This window comes from Heterocephalus glaber, unplaced genomic scaffold (assembly GCF_053883595.1).
Source record: "Heterocephalus glaber isolate CG9 unplaced genomic scaffold, H.glaber_assembly_v1.0 deba00001673, whole genome shotgun sequence".
NCBI classification, from domain to species: domain Eukaryota; kingdom Metazoa; phylum Chordata; class Mammalia; order Rodentia; family Bathyergidae; genus Heterocephalus; species Heterocephalus glaber.
This window is the reverse complement of record NW_028258410.1, coordinates 3,529,802-3,548,391: the sequence shown is the minus strand read 5'-3', so window position 1 is coordinate 3,548,391 and position 18,590 is coordinate 3,529,802. Positions and strand designations below refer to the sequence as shown.

Here is an 18,590-nt window from a genome sequence, read left to right as displayed (position 1 = left end):
ATGTGTCAATTCCATAATTTCTTTTAATCTTAATTTTAGTAAATTACCACAAAGTTAAAATAACTATTTGTACTGGGCAGGTCTAACTGAAAACAAAATATTTCATTTATTTAATAATAACTTACATGCATACTACACAGTTTCTATACAACCTACTTGATTTATAATGACTTACTCTAAGGGCATATTCTTATGGATGCTGTAAAATTATGCTTTATTTCCTAAACACTCAGAGAAACTTATCCTCAAGGAATTTTGGAGGGATTACCCTCAGAATGAAGTGGAACAATTTTCTATTTTCCATGAGACAGACCTTGGATTTACATGATTAAAGCATTCTGCAGTGATACATACCATGTTTGCCTACAGTTCAGTAATAATGTCTGTAAATGACAATTTATTATTATACTTTTTACTGTGAGTGAAATGTTTCTGTTCAAAACTGAATATTTCTGATAAAATTATCACTGCCCAAAGACAGATGGAGAAAAGTAAGCAGAATGTTGCTGGGGAAAGGTCTTGGCTAGCATAAACCATGGAAGTGGTGGTGAGCTGTATTCCCCTTGTGAGCACAGTTGTTTCTCAGGCCAGAAAATCTGTACTTGAATAGATGATATGAACACAGCAATGAAGTGCTAGAGTCTGTTATGATACTGACTAATTAAAACCTTTGATTATGAAGTGGCAAATGAGTATGATCCTTTTATCTCAAAAATTATTTATTGGAAATTAGTTATCATCAAATGAAATTTTAGGCTGACAGCAGAATAACATGGGAAAGGGCAATATTTCTTATTGAAAATCATCATACTGATGGAGCCCGCCGTCACTTGTTGAACAGCACCTGAATGGGGGAGTGAGGATGAAGAAAAAGAAAGACACAGAGATAGAGTCGAGAGGGCTCCCAGAGAGATTGAGAGCCCAAGTTTATTTTTTCTGGATCTTTTATACACTGAACAGGCTGTGGCTATTTTCAGTCCTGGCCTTGATATAGAAACGCCCACTTCTTTTTTCTTTAGAATTTCCCCATTCTCTAAAATTTCCCTGTTCTTTTAGTTCTTTATATCTCTGGGTAAAAGAACATTCATCATGGCACAGGACAATCTTTAAAGATAAGCATTTGGCTTGGCAGGGACAGAGTATTCCCAGAGCTGATATCTTGTCCTTTACGGTGGAGGGCAAAGTTAAAATGGAATCTTCATAGCTAACACCGCCTTCCATATCTCCCCCTTTTTTGTATTATATGTCAAGTTCCCTTGATCATGCAGATAGACTGTGCCTGTCTTAGGCGAGGAATACAAAGAAATCTCTTACCCGGCATGGAGTCAAGAGTGTCACAGTACTCTTGCTCTGTCTTAGGTTTGTGATTTCCTGTACTTCTCTTACCCATCATTGACTACCAGCCTCTGCAGGGGATTACACCATGGGCCTAGGCAGCGCAGCATATAATTGTAGACCATGTATACTTCCAGCCATCCTCATTAAAGAATGCACAAACACCCACAGTAGCACTGGAAGGATCATGCATCCAAGAAGTAATCCTCCTCCAATGATTACTACAGAAATGAGTAATGGTGTAAATGAAGATGCAGATGGCAGAACTTTTCTAATTTGTTTAATAAAATCCTGTGCAGACTGGGCTGCATCAAATTTTAGGGGCTCTACTTTTTGGAGATCCATAATTTCCTTATGAAGCTGTATTAAATCCAAGGACACATTCATACTGTGCCAACCCCCTTGCAGATGTTTCCTAATCCTATCCCACTCATAACCTGTATCATTATATATCTTACTAGTAACACAAATCCATTGATAATCAGCATGACATTTCAATTTGCTTCTAATTTTAAGCCCTTGTATTTCATTTCCTAAATATGTGACAATAGAATATAGGGCATCTATTCTTTGCTCCATCTTAAGATCTATATCCTCCTGTGTTTTCAATGCCATAGTAACATTTTTTGACAACTCATTTACATAATGTGCATTTTGTATAGATTGAGAGAGGGCAATGGCGGCAGTAAAGGCAGTGGCTATAAGGGATATAAGTGCAATTATTCCAGCAATAATTAACCCTATTACTCTTTTTTGTCTACTTAGAGCCTTATTAATTTCTTCAAACACCTGTAATCCCTGATCTGCATACCATGCCCCTGTAACATTAACTGGCGTCATAACAAATGCTGGCTGCTGCAAAACCATCACCTGAGTTTCTGTCCGGGTGATACAATTACTTATTTGACAATTAAAGCAAGTAACATTATAATAATCGTTACCTTTCTGAATATTAACATTTCCTACAAGCAATACATAAGGGCGCATGACACATGCAGTGACATTTCCTCTGGGATGATAATAATTCTCGGGTTGGGCCTTAACCTCATCCAAAGCTGCAGCCAATTTCCAAATATATGTTTGAGCATATCCTTTGTCACTCCACCATAACCCTGCAGAGAGTGCTATTTCACTTAATGATGGGGGACTAGGAGAGGAAGAAGTATACATTTGAGTAGAGGCATAATCCCGAGATTCAGACCAATCCAAAACAAGTATCAAATCCAGTAATATTATGTCTCACAGGGGCATCCGCCGCACATCTCTTCCATGGAATAGTCTTATTGGAGTATTCTCTCCTCCCACAAGGTGGAAAAGTCTGAGGCACTACACCAGTGGTCTCCATACCCACAGGTAGATGTAGACGGACTCCAGTGATCCCGCCTTTGCATTGATCTACCTGCCTTCCTGCCAGGGTGCAAGCACTCAGTCTTATACAACCAGTCTTGTTGATTTTGGAAAAACATATGGGGGGTTCCGGTTCCTGATCCCGTATAGTTGAATGATCAGGCCTCATTCTTGTCAGGGGCTGCTGGCTCATCCAACAGCCTGGTATTGTTCACCCATACCATTACTTCTCCACTTTCCCAGCTCATTGGAGGTACAACAGGTGGATCAGGTACATAAGTCCAATAAACTTCCGCATTTAGCATCATCATCAGATTTATCAGCAGGACAGTTGTCGGGATCATCCTGAGGGGCAGGAGAATTTCCCGCAAAATGGACCAATCTTTCAGGCAGCCACCTGGCACCTTCAGCGTCCTGCAGGAAAACACAAACATGATCTCATCCCTATATCAATACCGGGTTGGGGCCACTCCATACACCCGTGAGGGGAACTTTCCTCCTCACTCGAGCATATGATGATTTAGTTTTAGGATGCCACAGCCATTCTGCTGCGGTCATTCCATGAGCATCCACAATCAGAAAGTTCAAGATGAAGAGAGCATGATGTAAATAATTCGGTGGGGATAAAGGGTATAACTCCCCCTTTTTTATTTTGTGTAATTGATTTTTTAGAGCACCATGGGCTCTTTCCACAATCTCTTGGCCTTGTGGGTTATAAGGAATACCTGTCTTATGGGCGATACCCATCTGTTTACAAAAGATTTGAAAACCTTTACTAGCATATCCCATGTCATTATTAGTTTTAAGAATGATAGGGACCCCAACTGTGGCAAAGCATGTTAAGCAATGGGCTATCACATGTTTCGTAGCTTTTCCAGTTTGGGCGGTGTCCATAATAAATCCCAAAAAGGTATCAATACTTACGTGTATATATTTTTGTTTTTCAAATTCGGCAATATGGGTAACATCCATTTGCCATAACTGATTGGGTTTAAGGCCATGGGGATTTACCACATAATGAGGGACAGAATGATGTGTAGGACAGGCAGAACATTGCTTAACTATTTGTTGAGCAGCTTCTCAAGTTATATGGAATTGTTTTTTTAAGCTGTGGCTATTCTGATGATGTAGAGCATGAGACTGCTGAGCTAATTCCAATTGACTGAAAGCTATTAGCCATGTAGCCTGATCCGCAAGATCATTTCCCTTTGCCAGGGGTCCAGGAAGCCCAGAATGAGCCCTAATGTGACCCACATAACAAGGACAGGTCCGGGGATGTGTGCACTATTGTATCTGAGCAAAGAGCTCCTGTATTTGATTATTGGCAGTATCAATATAAGCAACTGTTTCAAGCACCTGTAAAGCTTTAACAATATAATGACTGTCTGTATACAAATTGAAAGAATAATGGGCCAAAAGTTTAAATACTGTAGTGACAGCGTGAAGCTCAACAATCTGAGCAGAGGCAGGGACTGTATGAACAATCTGTGGCTTTTTCTGAATAACATATGCCACAATACCATTGGAAGACCCATCAGTGAAAACCACTTGAGCATTTTTTGGGGGTTCCTGTTTTATAATCTTGGCAAGCACCAAAGCATGAATATTAACACATTGCAATAATTTATCCTTGGAGATATGGTTTTCTATACATCCAGGGTAATGTGCAAAAGCAATGGCCCACATGTCCACATTTTGGAATAGCCAATCTAGCTGTTGTTTGGTAAACGGGACTCCAATTAAGGAAGGCTCTGCTCCAAAATATTTTTGAGATTCCTCCCGTGCCATATGAACTAGGCACATCACAGAGTTATAATAGGGAGTTAACACTCTGGCTGGAGAAACAGGAAAATGCAACCAAAGGAAGGGACTATTTTGCCATAAAACGGCAGTGGGAGTATGTGCTGTTGCCAGAACATAGGCAGCCCATCCTGGAGCATAATCTATATATTGAACTTGCTGTCGTTTTATAGCTTGTTTTATCTCACACAATGCCATCCGACCTTTTTCAGTTAATTTTTTAACCGATGTAGGATCAGAATCTCCCCAGAGGATATTGAATAAAGGTTTCACTTCTCTGGTGGAGATTTGTAAATATGGTCTAAGCCAATCAATATCTCCTAACAATTTCTGAAAATCATTCAAAGTGTGTAAATTGTCTTTTCTAATTTGAACCTTCTGAAGTAATATAGATTTGGGATATAATGTATGTCCTAAATAGGAATATGGTGGCTCAGTCTGAACCTTTTCCAGTGCAATCATCAATCTGTGATCCTTCAAAGCTTGTTGTAAATGAGCATAGGCTGTTAATAAGAAGCCTTTTTGTCTATGAGCTAAAAGTATATTATCCATATAATGAACAATATAGATTTGGGGATATGTTTGCCTAACTATATTTACTGTTTGAGCTACAAATTTATGACATAAAGTGGGACTATTAGCCATACCCTGAGGCAATACTTTCCAATGATATCTCTTCATAGGCTCCTTAAAATTTGTAGAGGGTATGCTAAAAGCAAATCTTTTACAATCTTTAGGAGCAAGTGGAATAGTATAAAAACAATTCTTTAAATCTTATAAGTATTTCTAGGTAAAGCTGATGGCATAGGCAACCCTGGTTGCAAGGCTCCCATTACTTCCATAGTCTGATTGACTTTTTTAAGATCTTGTAATAATCTCCATTTCCCTGATTTTTTTTTAATCACAAAGATAGGAGAGTTCCAATGAGAATTAGAAGGAGCTATATGTCTGCTATCGAGCTGTTCCTGTACTAACTGCTCAGCAGCTGTAATTTTTTCCTCAGTGAGAGGCCACTGATCCACCCACACGGGTTTTTCACTTTTCCAAGTAATGAGGTCTGTGTGGAGTACAGGCTGACCAGTGGCCTCCTTCAAAAACACCCTAAGCCTGTTTTTGAAGGTCATTGGATCAGCATTAAAGGTGTCTGTATTCCCTGACATTTAGTTCCTAAGCCTTGATTAGGTAAAAGCCCTTGATCAAACATTTGGTGGGTGACCTGTTTGCTAGGACTATACAAATACACCCCCCATTTTTTTTATAACATCTCGGCCCCACAGATTAACCGGCAGCCCCGGCACGATGTATGGTTGAAATCTACCATGATGAACCTCGGCATCTTTTCAAAGTAACACATTACTACTCTGTTCAGTGCTTTATCTTTGACCTATTCCTTGTAATTGTGTCATTGTTGGTTGCCTAGGCCACGCCTTAGGCCATTGGTCTGCAGTTAGAACTGAGAAGTCAGCCCCAGTGTCTAGTAGACCCTGAAAATTTTTCCCATTGATGGTCAGGGTGAGCTCAGGTCATTGGGCTCCTATAAATTGCACCCAATAAACATCTGAAGAGCTGAATCCAGCATCTCCTATTTTTTTTGTTGTTGTTGTTGGATTATTTGTTAGCACTTGAGGGAGTAACAGCAACTGCACTATACATTGTCCCACTTGTATCACAGAGATCCCGGTAGGTGAATGAGTCATAATTTTAATTTCTCCAATGAAATCCCCATCTATGACCCCGGGAGCAACCAGAATATCATTTATAGTAGTGCTACTTCAACCTAAAAGCAACCCTATCATCCCTGATGGTAGGGGTCCATAAACTCCAATAGGTAGGGCCTGCATCCCCATTTCTGGGGTTAATACTGTGAAGGCCGAGGGACTGAGGTCCAGTCCTGCACTGCCTGCACTTGCTCTGAAGAGATACTGAACGGATTTTCTTGCTGGGGAACGAAAGTATGAAGTGCCCCATAACATTGTTGCGGGGCCTGGGGCAGGCCCCTCCTCCCATTTTCCTGTTGGAGAATATTTTCCATGGCATCTTTTTTGGATTTATACTCATTAGCCCAATGATTGCCTCTTTTGCATTTGGGACACAATCCAGGCCCATTTCCTTTTCCTGTATTGTTTGAATTAACTGGATGGGTCTTATTGGGACATTGCCACACCTGATGGCCTATTTGACCACATCCAAAACAACTCCCTGGCAGACCCGGAACCCTGCCTTTGGGATTCCTCTTTTGTTGTTGGAACAACACTTTTTTAATGGTTTTTCCTTGCAAAGCCACTGCCATGGCAAGGCCCTGACTATAAGCAGGCCCAATGTCTGCACACATTTTAATATAGTCTGAAATGGTGCCTTTTTTTCTAAATGGTCTTAGGGCTGCCTGACAGGCGGTATTGGCATTTTCATAAGCTAGTTGTTTGACCAGCAATAACCCCACATGGGAATCCCCCAGCAATCTACTGGCAGTCTGCATTAACCTGGCTACAAAATCTTGAAAAGGCTCATCAGGTCCCTGCCTAATTTTAGATAAATCTTCTGTCTGCCTACCTGTAGAAGGAAGCTTATGCCAGGCCCACTTGGCAGTGGTATTGACCTGTGCATATACTCCTGCAGGAAACAATAATTGATTGGCGAGGTCCACATATTGCCCCCCCCGCTAACATGTCGTAATCAACATCGTTTCTATTAGCTCGATTTAATTCAGCTGTTCTCTGACACTGCTCAGAAAATTCTGATTTTTAAGGAGAAAGTCTCCCCCAGACAAGCATGCCTTAGCAAGCTGTTTCCAATCCCCTAGAGGCAGTGCATCCATACTCAGCGATTCTAACATGGCCTGAGTAAAAAGTGCAGTAGGGCCATATTGTGTACATGCTATTTTTATCTCTTTGAGCTGTTTAAAAGGTATTGGCCAATGTGTTCTGACCATACTCTCTTGAGCATCAGCTTCTTCAAATACTGGACAAGCTAAATGAAAGCCCTGGGTATCTTTTCCTCTGTCAACTGCATGTTGCAGGGTAGCTTGTAATGGCGACAGAGACCGAGAGTTGACAGACAAATGTCCAGGTCCTGGGGGATGTTTCATCATGGCTATAAGGGGGTCAGTATTTTTTTTTTAAATTTTTGACCTACAACCGGTGGGGGATCAAGACCAGCAATTATACAAGGAATCATTCCTCCCTCTCTCCGAGTCTTCTGGTCTTTCTCTTCCACCTTTATTCCTGTTTGCCACTGCTGGAAAAGAGACTCCAATTTCTTTTCCAACCTAGCAATCTTTTCGGTCACGTCCTCACTCATTGACCATTTGAATTTTTTGGTTTTTCTGGCCATGGCTATGACAGGGAGGGTGGGGCCAGTCCTCATTGTTATACCTAGCAGCCTCTTCTTCCAAATCATCAGCATCTCCCGGGTCTAAGGGACCCTCATCTGGAAAAAGGCCCTTCCTTAGTGAAGGCTCCACATCAGCATACACTGGCGGAGCAGATGGCTTAGTTTCACTTTCTATAGGAGGCAGAGGGACAACCTCAGGAACATCAGCCTTGTCAGACTCCTCCAAGGAAGGACTTGAGGAGGGTCCCTTAACCCTCTCTCTCTCATGTTGAGGGTCCAAACTATCTCTAATTAAAGCCCATAAACTAAAAGTATCTATAGGGACTTTAGTGGGTCCATGACCATCGTAATAGTCCTGAAGTCGCTTTTCCACCTTATTCCATACTTCTAAATCTACTGTGCCTTCTTCAGGAAACCAAGGACAAACTTTCTCTACAAACTCCAGGAAATTACATAATTGTTGATGCCCTAGCTTTGCTCCACGAACGTGAAGCATATTTTCAAGCATATGTACAAAAAGCATTTGGCTATTACCATTACCCATCTTGTTACTCCGAGTGTACTCACCACCCTTGAATTACTTATCTGAGCTCACGATCTGCGGTGTCCTTCAGTTCCCCATATTCAGGTCCCTGTTCAGGTGCCACCTGTGACAGAGCCTGCAGTCACTTGTCGAACAGCACCTGAATGGGGGAGTGAGGATGAAGAAAAAGAAAGACACAGAGATAGAGTTGAGAGGGCTCCCAGAGAGATTGAGAGCCCAAGTTTATCTTTTCTGGATCTTTTATACACTGAACAGGCTGTGGCTATTTTTAGTCCTGGCCTTGATATAGAAACGCCCAATTCTCTTTTCTTTAGAATTTCCCCATTCTCTAGAATTTCCCTGTTCTTTTAGTTCTTTATATCTCTGGGTAAAAGAACATTCACCATGGCACAGGACAATCTTTAAAGATAAGCATTTGGCTTGGGAGGGACAGAGTATTCCCAGAGCTGATATCTTGTCCTTTACGGTGGAGGGCAAAGTTAAAATGGAATCTTCATAGCTAACACCACCTTCCACATCATACTCATGATGATTAAATTTGGTGAAAATCAAAAATTGGGTAGTTGCTCCTTGAGACTACTATCCAAGTACTTACTAAACTTGCAACACACCAGGTGTGACACAAACACACCAATTCCACTCAAATGAACAAACAATGGGATGGTTGCAAGTTAACTTCTTCCATTTGTGTTTTCACTGAAACACATCTAATCAGCCCTAATATTTTCTTATTCTGTTCTATTTTTAACATTTTAAAGACTCATTCATTACTCTCAACATTTATAGTCAGTCATTGCCTTTCTCCAAGATTTTATTCTCTTCACATTTTCTTTCTAGCCACTGAATGTAAATAGAATTTATAAATTGATCCTATCAACCACAGTTCTTAAGTGAAAACAGAAATAATTTCACTACAATTTAAACAGAAAATAGAATAATACTAAGTGGATGAAAGTCTTGAAGAAGTGATACTTCATGGTGGAACTAACAGATTCTAGCTTCTCAGGTACAGCAAACAAAGAACTGTGAGATCAGCATAGAAGAAAAGAGTGGCTATATTTAGTGAAGATCATGAGAACATGTGCTCAGGGCAGATCTGTGCCAACAGAATCAAGACTATGGCATGAACAGAAAAGTGGTGTGATGAAAACAGGTGTAAAAGCAAGCTTTCAGATTTTAAGAGATGTGCACTGCAGCTTGAGTGATTCTCACTGGGTCTCTGGATGATCCTCCTCTGAGGATTTATTGATCAGATATGAATTAGATTGACAGAAATTATTGAAAAGCTGCTGAGTTAGCAGCACAATGTACACATGCATTTCTCAGATGAAATTACATATGTGTGATGCAGTCCATATGCATGAACTTTTAACAAGATTAGAATGGCAAGAAGGTTACTGAAGGTTAGGACATGAGATATAACATATATGTGCTCTACCCTTGATCTTTAGAGATTTCCCAGGTCTTTGTTATTTTACTTTTGCTTCTCTGATGATAATGGGAGGAGGATTGGCTCTGGGATGTTGTCTAAATTCATGTGAGTGGAGGAGGAAGTCTCCCAGCCCCAATTGTGCTATCTCTACTAGTCTCTGCTGGAAGACCTTGTTCCTGAAAATTGATGAAGGGTGGAAAAGGGGAAATGTTCATCTTTGATAGCTATCTCCTGCTGAATTGGGTGCTGTCTATACCTATGTAGATACCAAGGAGCTCCCTCCCTGTCTGACATACAGTATCAGGGGAGCTCTTTTCCTCTTCTGTGGATTTCCTGATGAGCCATGGATGTGGAACCAGGCTTTGATCTTGGGCATGGGCCATTACCAGTACTTTAATTGTTATCAAAGAAGAAGAAACATGTTTGAGTACGTAAATTTAAATAGTAAGATTATGGCAGCATTAATAAAGTCCATGGACAGTACAGTAACCAGAACCCCCAATTCCAGATATTGCACTAGGGGATCTATGTCTCAGGTAGTTTCTTGTAGACCATGGAAGCATGGTCAGCCAGCTTTTGTCCAATATCTTTTACTATTTAAGACTGACTGACACAGGAACTGCATTTCTCTTTAGGACACAAACATAACCCTCTGTTTCAGGAGTCAGATCTAGTCCCCTACAATGCAGCATGGTCACCACTGCCAGTGACTCTATTTGATCTTGAAGGATGGCAATACAAACTTGAACAAGTTTGTCTAAGCTGACTGTCAGGTTCTTAGGAAATTATTGATGAAGAAGAAAATGTGATTAGCTAAAAGGTATATAAATAATCACTGTTTATTACCTGGACTAGAGGCAATTTGTTAAATTATCTACTTGGTTTCCATAAGAAACAGGAAAAAAAAAGAGGTCATGTTATATCTTGTGATAAGGACATTAAGTGCATCAAACAAAAAAGTATCAATACTAGCCACACAATTTACTTAGATGGGACAAGAGCTTTAATTATATGGTTTAACAGTGTGCTGGTTGAGTTTTCTGTAAAAAATATAATTTTTAGTCATCCACTGGATCAGCTATGTACAAGGTTTGTGGTCTCCTTTCTTCATTTTCTAGTATACCAGGTGGCTTGGGTTTCACCATGGAGATGTGTCAGAAAAAGTGAATAAAAGGGTGTATAAGTACTTGTTTATTTAAGGGTAAGTCATTCCTGGGGCCCACCCTTCTTCAAGACCTTGATTAAGATCTGGACACTAGGGAGGATTTTGGGTTGACAATTGTTGTTAGTGCCCAGGGATGGAAGCCTCTTGCCTCCATATTCCTGGTGATGGATTATTTCTAGATGGTCATATAATGATGGAGCTGGGAAGTTTTGGTGTCCATGAGTCAGTCAGATGTTATAAAGCTCCTTTCAGAAAGAATCTCAAATGGGATGAGATACAGTTTGGATATAGGAGGTGCCCAAGGCCTTGGTATTTCACTTAAGGATATGTTCTCAAGGTGCACCCATGTGCACAAAAATGTCTCAACTTTATCCTTCTTTATGACTCAATAATATCCCAATATATAAAATAACCATATCTTTTGTATGCATTATTCATTGACAGACATCTGGGTTGTTTGCAAGCTTAAACTATTACAAACTGTGCAGCTATAAACATGGGTGCACACATGTTGCTGTGGATTAATTCTTTTAATTCTTTGGGAAAGTTACTCAGAAGGGGAGCACTGAAGATGAAATACTTAGGAATCAATCGCACAAAGGCAGTAAAAGACCTTTGCATTGAAAATTACAGTACTCTCAAAAAGGAGATTGAAGAGGATATCAGAAAATGGAAAGACACCCCTTGCTCTTCCATTGCTCTTGGGTAAGGATAAGCAACATAGTGAAAATGTCCATGCTGCCAAAATTGTGATACAGTTTTAATGCAATTCTTATGAAAATACTTTTAGCAAGCCCCACAGAGCTAGAGAAATTACGCCTAAAATTCATTGGGAACCAGGAGAAAACTAAAATAGCAAAAGCAAATCTGAGTGACAAAGGAAGACAGTGGGCATCACAATCCCTGATTGAAAGTATACTATAGAGATTCTGTGTTTAAAACAGCATGGTACTGGAAAGAAAACAGACCCAAGGACCAGTGGAACACAGTAGAAGATGCAGAAAGAACCCTAAACATACTCTGCCACCTTATCTTCGACAAAGGTGGCAAACACCTTCACTGGAAGAAAGGTGGCCTCTTTCATAAATGGTGCTGGGAAAACTGGCTTTCCACAGGCTGAAGACTAAAACTAGACTCATGTGTCTGATACTTTAAAGGCATGAAGAATCACCAGGACAGAAGAGGATCTGGTCTGAAGATGTTACTGTAGGCGATTCCCAGTGCAAATCTGAGACTGAGTTCTTGAAAGGCAGTGCTCTTTCCCACGTGGGTGTGAGATGAAGACCCAGCATTAAGAGCTGAGGGCCTCAGAGCACTGGTGATGTTTACCTCGACTGCATTCATTGTCCCTAGGCTGGTGCCCTGTCTTTGTCAGAGCCAGAGGCATGGACCCATGAGGAAGGCAGGGTGTGTAGGATGGGAGGTGTGTGGTCAATTCAGCTGTCTTTTCTCTCTGAGACATTGCACAAGAGAGTTCACATACATAACTGGTAGTGACCCTGTTATAGAAGTTGTGCTGACAAAGGTGTCCCACTAGCACTCTTCTCTCAGTGTGTGAAGGAGACAGGGGATGTGTGACAAGTTTGGCTTAGGTATGGTGATTGGGGAAGTAAACACAGCAGGTGGAAAAATGTGAAGTGATATGATCTCTATTTCCCAGTGGGGGCAAAAAAGTATGGCATGCACATTCTGACACATATAGATACATAAACATGGGAGAGCAGGGGGCATGACAGGGAGTGGTCATGAAGAAGTCTGTGACCAAGAGGACCTGTCCTGCAGGAGTGTGAGCCCCACCAGGCAAAAGGAGAGAGGCTCTCATCATTGCTGAGAGGCAGCCTTTCTTTCTCTCTCACCTCAAATGCCCAATTCTCTTAGATATGCTGGCAGGAGGACTTCCCAGACACCAATTCTCATGTGTTCTCTCACTTGTAGAATCTGGAATTGATCATATTAATTTAAGAGTACAAATCTCTTTGTCTTTTTCTAATGTTAACCGAATCACTTTCAGATTAAAAACTAAAATGGTGGTCAGGCTTGGTGGCATGTTCCCCTAATCCCAGATCCTGGATAAACAGAGGCAGGACATCCACAAGTTTCAGGCTAGCTAGGCAATTTGAGGAGACTGCATCAGCATAAAAATTTAAAAGTCCTGGAGATGTACCTCAGCTGGAGTTTGAGCACCTAACATATGCAAGATTCTGGGTTCAGTGCTCAGCATTGTAAAAAGAAAAATAAATTATACATGATACCACTCATATTTTTGATATAAAATGAAGTGAATTACATCAAAACATATATAATGTGGTGGACACCAGGATTCCTGATTGGTAGGAAATGGGGAGAAGTATATTAAATGAAACACCTTTGCAGTTAGATAGGACACATAAGTTTAGATATCTAATGCATAGTCAAAAATGATAGATCATGATATTGTATTGCATATTAAATTTGGAAAGAGTAAATTTTAAATGTTCATATTGCTCACAAGGAAAGAGGAATATGGAAGGTTCTATATATGATAATTTGCTACTATACTAATCAATTCTTTGCATGTATCTAGACATGATAGTTCTCATCATACATATAAAATTTAAAAAATGAATAAATTTAATAAGGAAATATATAAAAACAGAACATATTTTGACAGAAAAAATCCAACACAAACCTTAATGATCATATGTATGCAATGAAGTTTGATCCATTCAGTTTTGTAAAACAAACATCAATGAACATAAGGAAAACATAAGCTACAAAATATCACTTCTGATTAAATTCAATGCTCTACTTTCATATACAAATAATTCATCCAAATAAAAAAACAATTCACAAGAAACAATGAAATTAAACTGCAGTATAACTCAGTTGAACTTAACAGGCATTTTGAGAATTTTCTTTCCAACAAAACCAGCTCATGAAACTATTCAAAATTGTCTAAAATTGTGTTTAAGGACTTAATTTAGCATTTGAAAATTAATATAGCTCACTATGTAAAATAACAATGAAAAAATAATAAATATAAATAACAATACAAATTACAAGAACACAGGAACATTAGGAGATTAAACTACACACTTTTGAATGAGGAGTGTGTCTTTGAAGATATCAAAGGGAAGACTTAAAAAATTCATAGAGTCAAATAAAATTGAAAATAAAACACCCTAGAAACTATGTAAAACCTTGAAGATGTTCCGACAATATTTATTGATATTAGCATCTGTGTTAGAAAATCAGACCAGCATCAGAGAGAAAATCTAATGATACATTTCAAAGTAATAAAATAATGAGAAATCAAACTCCAAATCAATTGAAGAGTATAATTAATAAATATCAGAGCAGAAATTAATGAAATAAAAGATAAGATACAATACAAATGATCAATGAAATAAAGTATAGGTTCTTTGAAAAGACAAAGCAGATTGTTCAATACTTAGTCAAACTCCTTATTATCCACTTTAACACTGAAAGCACTGTTTTGTGATTTAATAATTATTGTCAATATGAGAACAATTTGATAACAAATAGTACCTAAGGCAATTTAAATATTATCTTCCAATGCCAGACATTTCAAGAATTTCTTCCAGTGTGCTGTTAAATTTATCATATTGCACTGTAATGCAGTAAGTTTGGTACCCAGTAAACAAAAAACTGGCAAACCAATGGAGACACATTCTAGTGATGCATGGGATGAATAAGGAAATTTTAATCACAGGTCCCATCGGACTGAGATACAGTGACCCTGGGAGAGTCTGAGATGAATACCTGGATCTCCCCAGGGACTGGCCCTCAGCACCCAAGGAAGCACTGAGGACCTGGGGGCTCCTTCCAGGTCTTGGCCCAGGCCCAGCCTTCAGCAAGAAGTGGCTTCTGCGATCCCAGTCCAAGAGGACTTCCCCTGGAGCATGTGGGCTGAAAAGCATCCACATCAGGATAGCTGGTTTCTGGGCTCGAGGCTCACTGTGGAGGAGCCTAGCAGAGGTGCGTTCAGGCTGCAGGGACTCAGGAGGACAGGGCAGGCTCTGCTCACTTGGCTTTGGGCTGGGCACCCTGTGTCAAGGGGAGGACAGGGTTGGGCCTTGGGTGTGGATTCTTGTGCAGTTCTCAGGGGTTCAGACTCTCAAGAAAGGGCTTGAAATAACAAAATAAGGTGATAAGTCATTTTAAAACTAATCTTTTTTAACAAGACAACTTTAAAGGCAATTTTATTTGGCTAACATGACATTAAAGGACAGAAACATAAATAGATCCTTGATGATTAATGGATTTTTCCTTAAAATGGATAAAGTGAATGTGTTCCTTAAATATATTAAAGCATTTTCTTAAATATGAAGATGATTTACATCTCAAACAAAAATTATCATAAATTGTGGGAAAAGATGAGAGTGATTCTGAATATGTAATGTGAATTGATAGGAAAACTGATAAATCCAGAGCATGGATTATATTGTGTATAATTTACTTTTCTTGATATATAAATATACTAAGACTGTGGTATATATTCAATTATCCTCTCTTCTTGAAAGTATGGCTGCTTTAAATAATAATAACACAATGATATAAGATATATTAAAATTTTTATAAACTCAAATGATATTACAAAATGTGAGATTTCATTGAGTATTAAATAAACTAAGATACTTATAGGTGAAACCATGCTCCAGAATAAATGCTGTTCATGCAGGAAGAGCAGGTGATCAAGTCTATACCTGTGCTGCACCTTCTTGGCACAGAAAACACTGGGGAAAATTTGACAATTAGTGAATTTGGACTTGGTAGGTGAATTATTTTCTCTGGGAGTAGGAGTATTTTCATTCAGTACCATGAGGTGTTTAAACAGAGGTCGATAGCTTGGCATGAATCCCATTGGTTATGGATTACTGCCTACATTGGAAATGTTCCATATTTAATCTACCATTTCATATTTAATTCCATATGTAATCTAATCAAGGAAATGAATGAAGTAACCTGTTTAAGAATGGTGAAGCTGAAAACTGAAATGGATGTCAAGTTTTAGGCACAGTAACTGCAAGTTTACAGTCAAAAGTACTTTTTGTACTGACTTATGAATATAGCCCTGGGTTTGAAGGGAGCGCACGATGTTGTGACAATGACACTGGGACACACGTTGGTGGGCTCAGGCTGGTCCTGTGAAATCTGATGGAAGAAGCAGTATTTGAGAGTCCCACTTTGCCAGAGACCCCTGTAGTCAGTTTCCAGTACCCACCTCCCCATTGTGTGATGCAGGCCTGAGAAAAAGAATACACTGAGACAGAATTAGGAGTGAGAAAGTGGGATGCCAGGATGACCAATGCTGGTGCAACTGACAAAGGTGCTCAGCAGTTCCAGTCACTGTCTTTTATTTGCAATGGATTGATTTAAAGGCAATGTGTGGTTTCTATGGAAATTAACATAAACAAGGTTCATAAAGGACAAGACAAAGCATCCTCACATTAGGAACAGAATAGACAAAATATATGACTGTAATTAGAACACTGTCCTTCTAGTCTGAATGTTTTAGTTGTGGGAATGGAATTTGGGTGCAAGTTACTCTGACCTTGGAACTTAGGCTGTGGCCAGACTCACTTCTATAAACAAGCCAATTGTGGGGTTAACTCTTTACAGCCTGCCTTGGCAATAATCAATATTATGGTCCTCTGTACCACTTCTTACATGTTTCAGAACATAAGTTTCTTTGTTTCTCTAGTTCACTGTTTTTGTTTTGTTTTTTCATATGAGTACAGCAAGATCTCAAGGGAAATGCATTTTTCTCTGCACAGCATTTTAACTGATATGAATCCATTGATTATAAAAGCTTTTTCATGTGTTTTATAAAACACTATATGATGAAACTTTCTACTAAAGCTTCTTTTACAAGTTATTAATTTCTAAATACCACATGTGGATGAAGTAGTAATGGGGTGAAAGTGTGTTTTTAAATTTAAAAATACCTATTGAAAATAATTGAGATTTTCCTAGGAATCGTAGATATATCCCAGTTATCTGTCTTTCTCCACCCACTGCTGCCTGATTGTGCTGCTTCACAGGTCACATTAGTAGTTCATGGCTGTCATTGCTGCAAAATCATCTCAGATTTCAGGGAAACCATAGCAGTGCCTGCACAGACACCTTTAGATATAGGGAGCTGATGTGGCCACTGTGAGCCCAGGGACATCCAGCCCCACTAGGGACATGTGGACTCTCCCCCCATGGACCAGCCCAGTTCAGGCTCATCCTTGATACAGGCCAGGGAGGGACCCAAGGTCCTATCCAGCAGGGGAGTGCACCTCCTTGCTGTATGGGAGAAGGGGAATTGTGTCAGACTCTGTGCCTAGATTGTGAAGATGGGCAGGTAGAATCCACCCCAGCCTTACCCACATTTGCAGGAGGAAACCCTGTGATTCTCTCACTCTTGTCAGAGAACATCTGGCTGCCTGCTTATGTTCTACCTCTGGGTGATGCTGTTCCATCTTCCTGGGGTTTCCTGAATGTTTAAGACTTAGAAGGACTCAGTAACATTCGTCTTTACTGTACATTCGAAATCCCTTCATATACTAAAAATTTTCTCTATCTTGTCTCTGTATGTTTCTACATGGCTGAAAACAAAAACTGCTTATCCATCTGAAGAGACTATCTTGATATATAATAAATCCATACAAAAATCACACTCTTTTCTCCTTTTACTAGAATATGGTATAAAAGCACTTGGAGGAAGGAGGCATCTCATGAAGGACTCAGTTCCAGGACATTGCAGAACAATGCTTGATTATGCAGCAGAGGACATTTTTGGGGGTCACTTCGCTACAATTTTATAAGACTGTAAACTCACATACCTGCTACCAATTTGACTTCATTCTTATAAGTGGGCATGCACACACAGGCATGGTCAGATTTTCAGAGCTGAGACACATGTCCTGGGAGCAAGTGGGTTCTATGTCCTGGGAAGGGTGATCTGGTCACAGAGTTATAAGGTTTCTGCCTGCAGGTGATTAGGAATGTTCCCTCTGCAAAGCTCTGGGTCATTAGGATAACCTGCCAGGCACAAAAACAGAAGAAGTGAGTTTTTGGCAAAACACAGAGGAAATTTTCATGTTTCTTTATGCTGTTGTGTATATATATATATATATATATATATAATTTAAAAGTCTATCTTTCAGTTCTCTATAAAATTTCTAGTGAACCAAACTTAAAAATTAATTACTACACAAATGCTAAGTGTTTATAACCTTCTCTTAAACAGGAAGTAAAACATCCCTAAGGGTCATGGACAAGTATTAACATTTTTGTTTATAATTGAGGTACTTGCATTCATTTTCATATGTTCACCTGTAATGTAAGGTTTCCTACTGAGGACAATTGATTTTGTAAGTGAACATACTATTTGAGTTTAAATAAAGGCATTAGACAAATATGTAATTTTGATAAATTTAGAGATTTACTATATTGTGTAAAAACATGTTTGCCATCTTCAGGCAGATATGTGAGGTAGAAAATGGAAGTCTTTTTTCAAAAAATTTTCTTTATTAAAGAGCTAAAATAGTTGAAGCTAAATAAAATAGTTGAGCTAAAATGTCAGTCTTAGTAATGACTTGCAATAACTTCTTATTCATATATACCACATCACTGCAGGCACTCTCAGG

At 39.4% G+C, this 18,590-nt stretch overlaps 1 pseudogene; it reads right to left on the bottom strand.

Moving 5' to 3' along the window:
- Nucleotides 1–887: 887 nt before the first annotated feature.
- LOC110348364 (endogenous retrovirus group K member 10 Gag polyprotein-like) lies at nt 888–8,606 on the bottom strand (annotated as a pseudogene).
- Between the last annotated feature and the right edge of the window lie 9,984 nt (nt 8,607–18,590).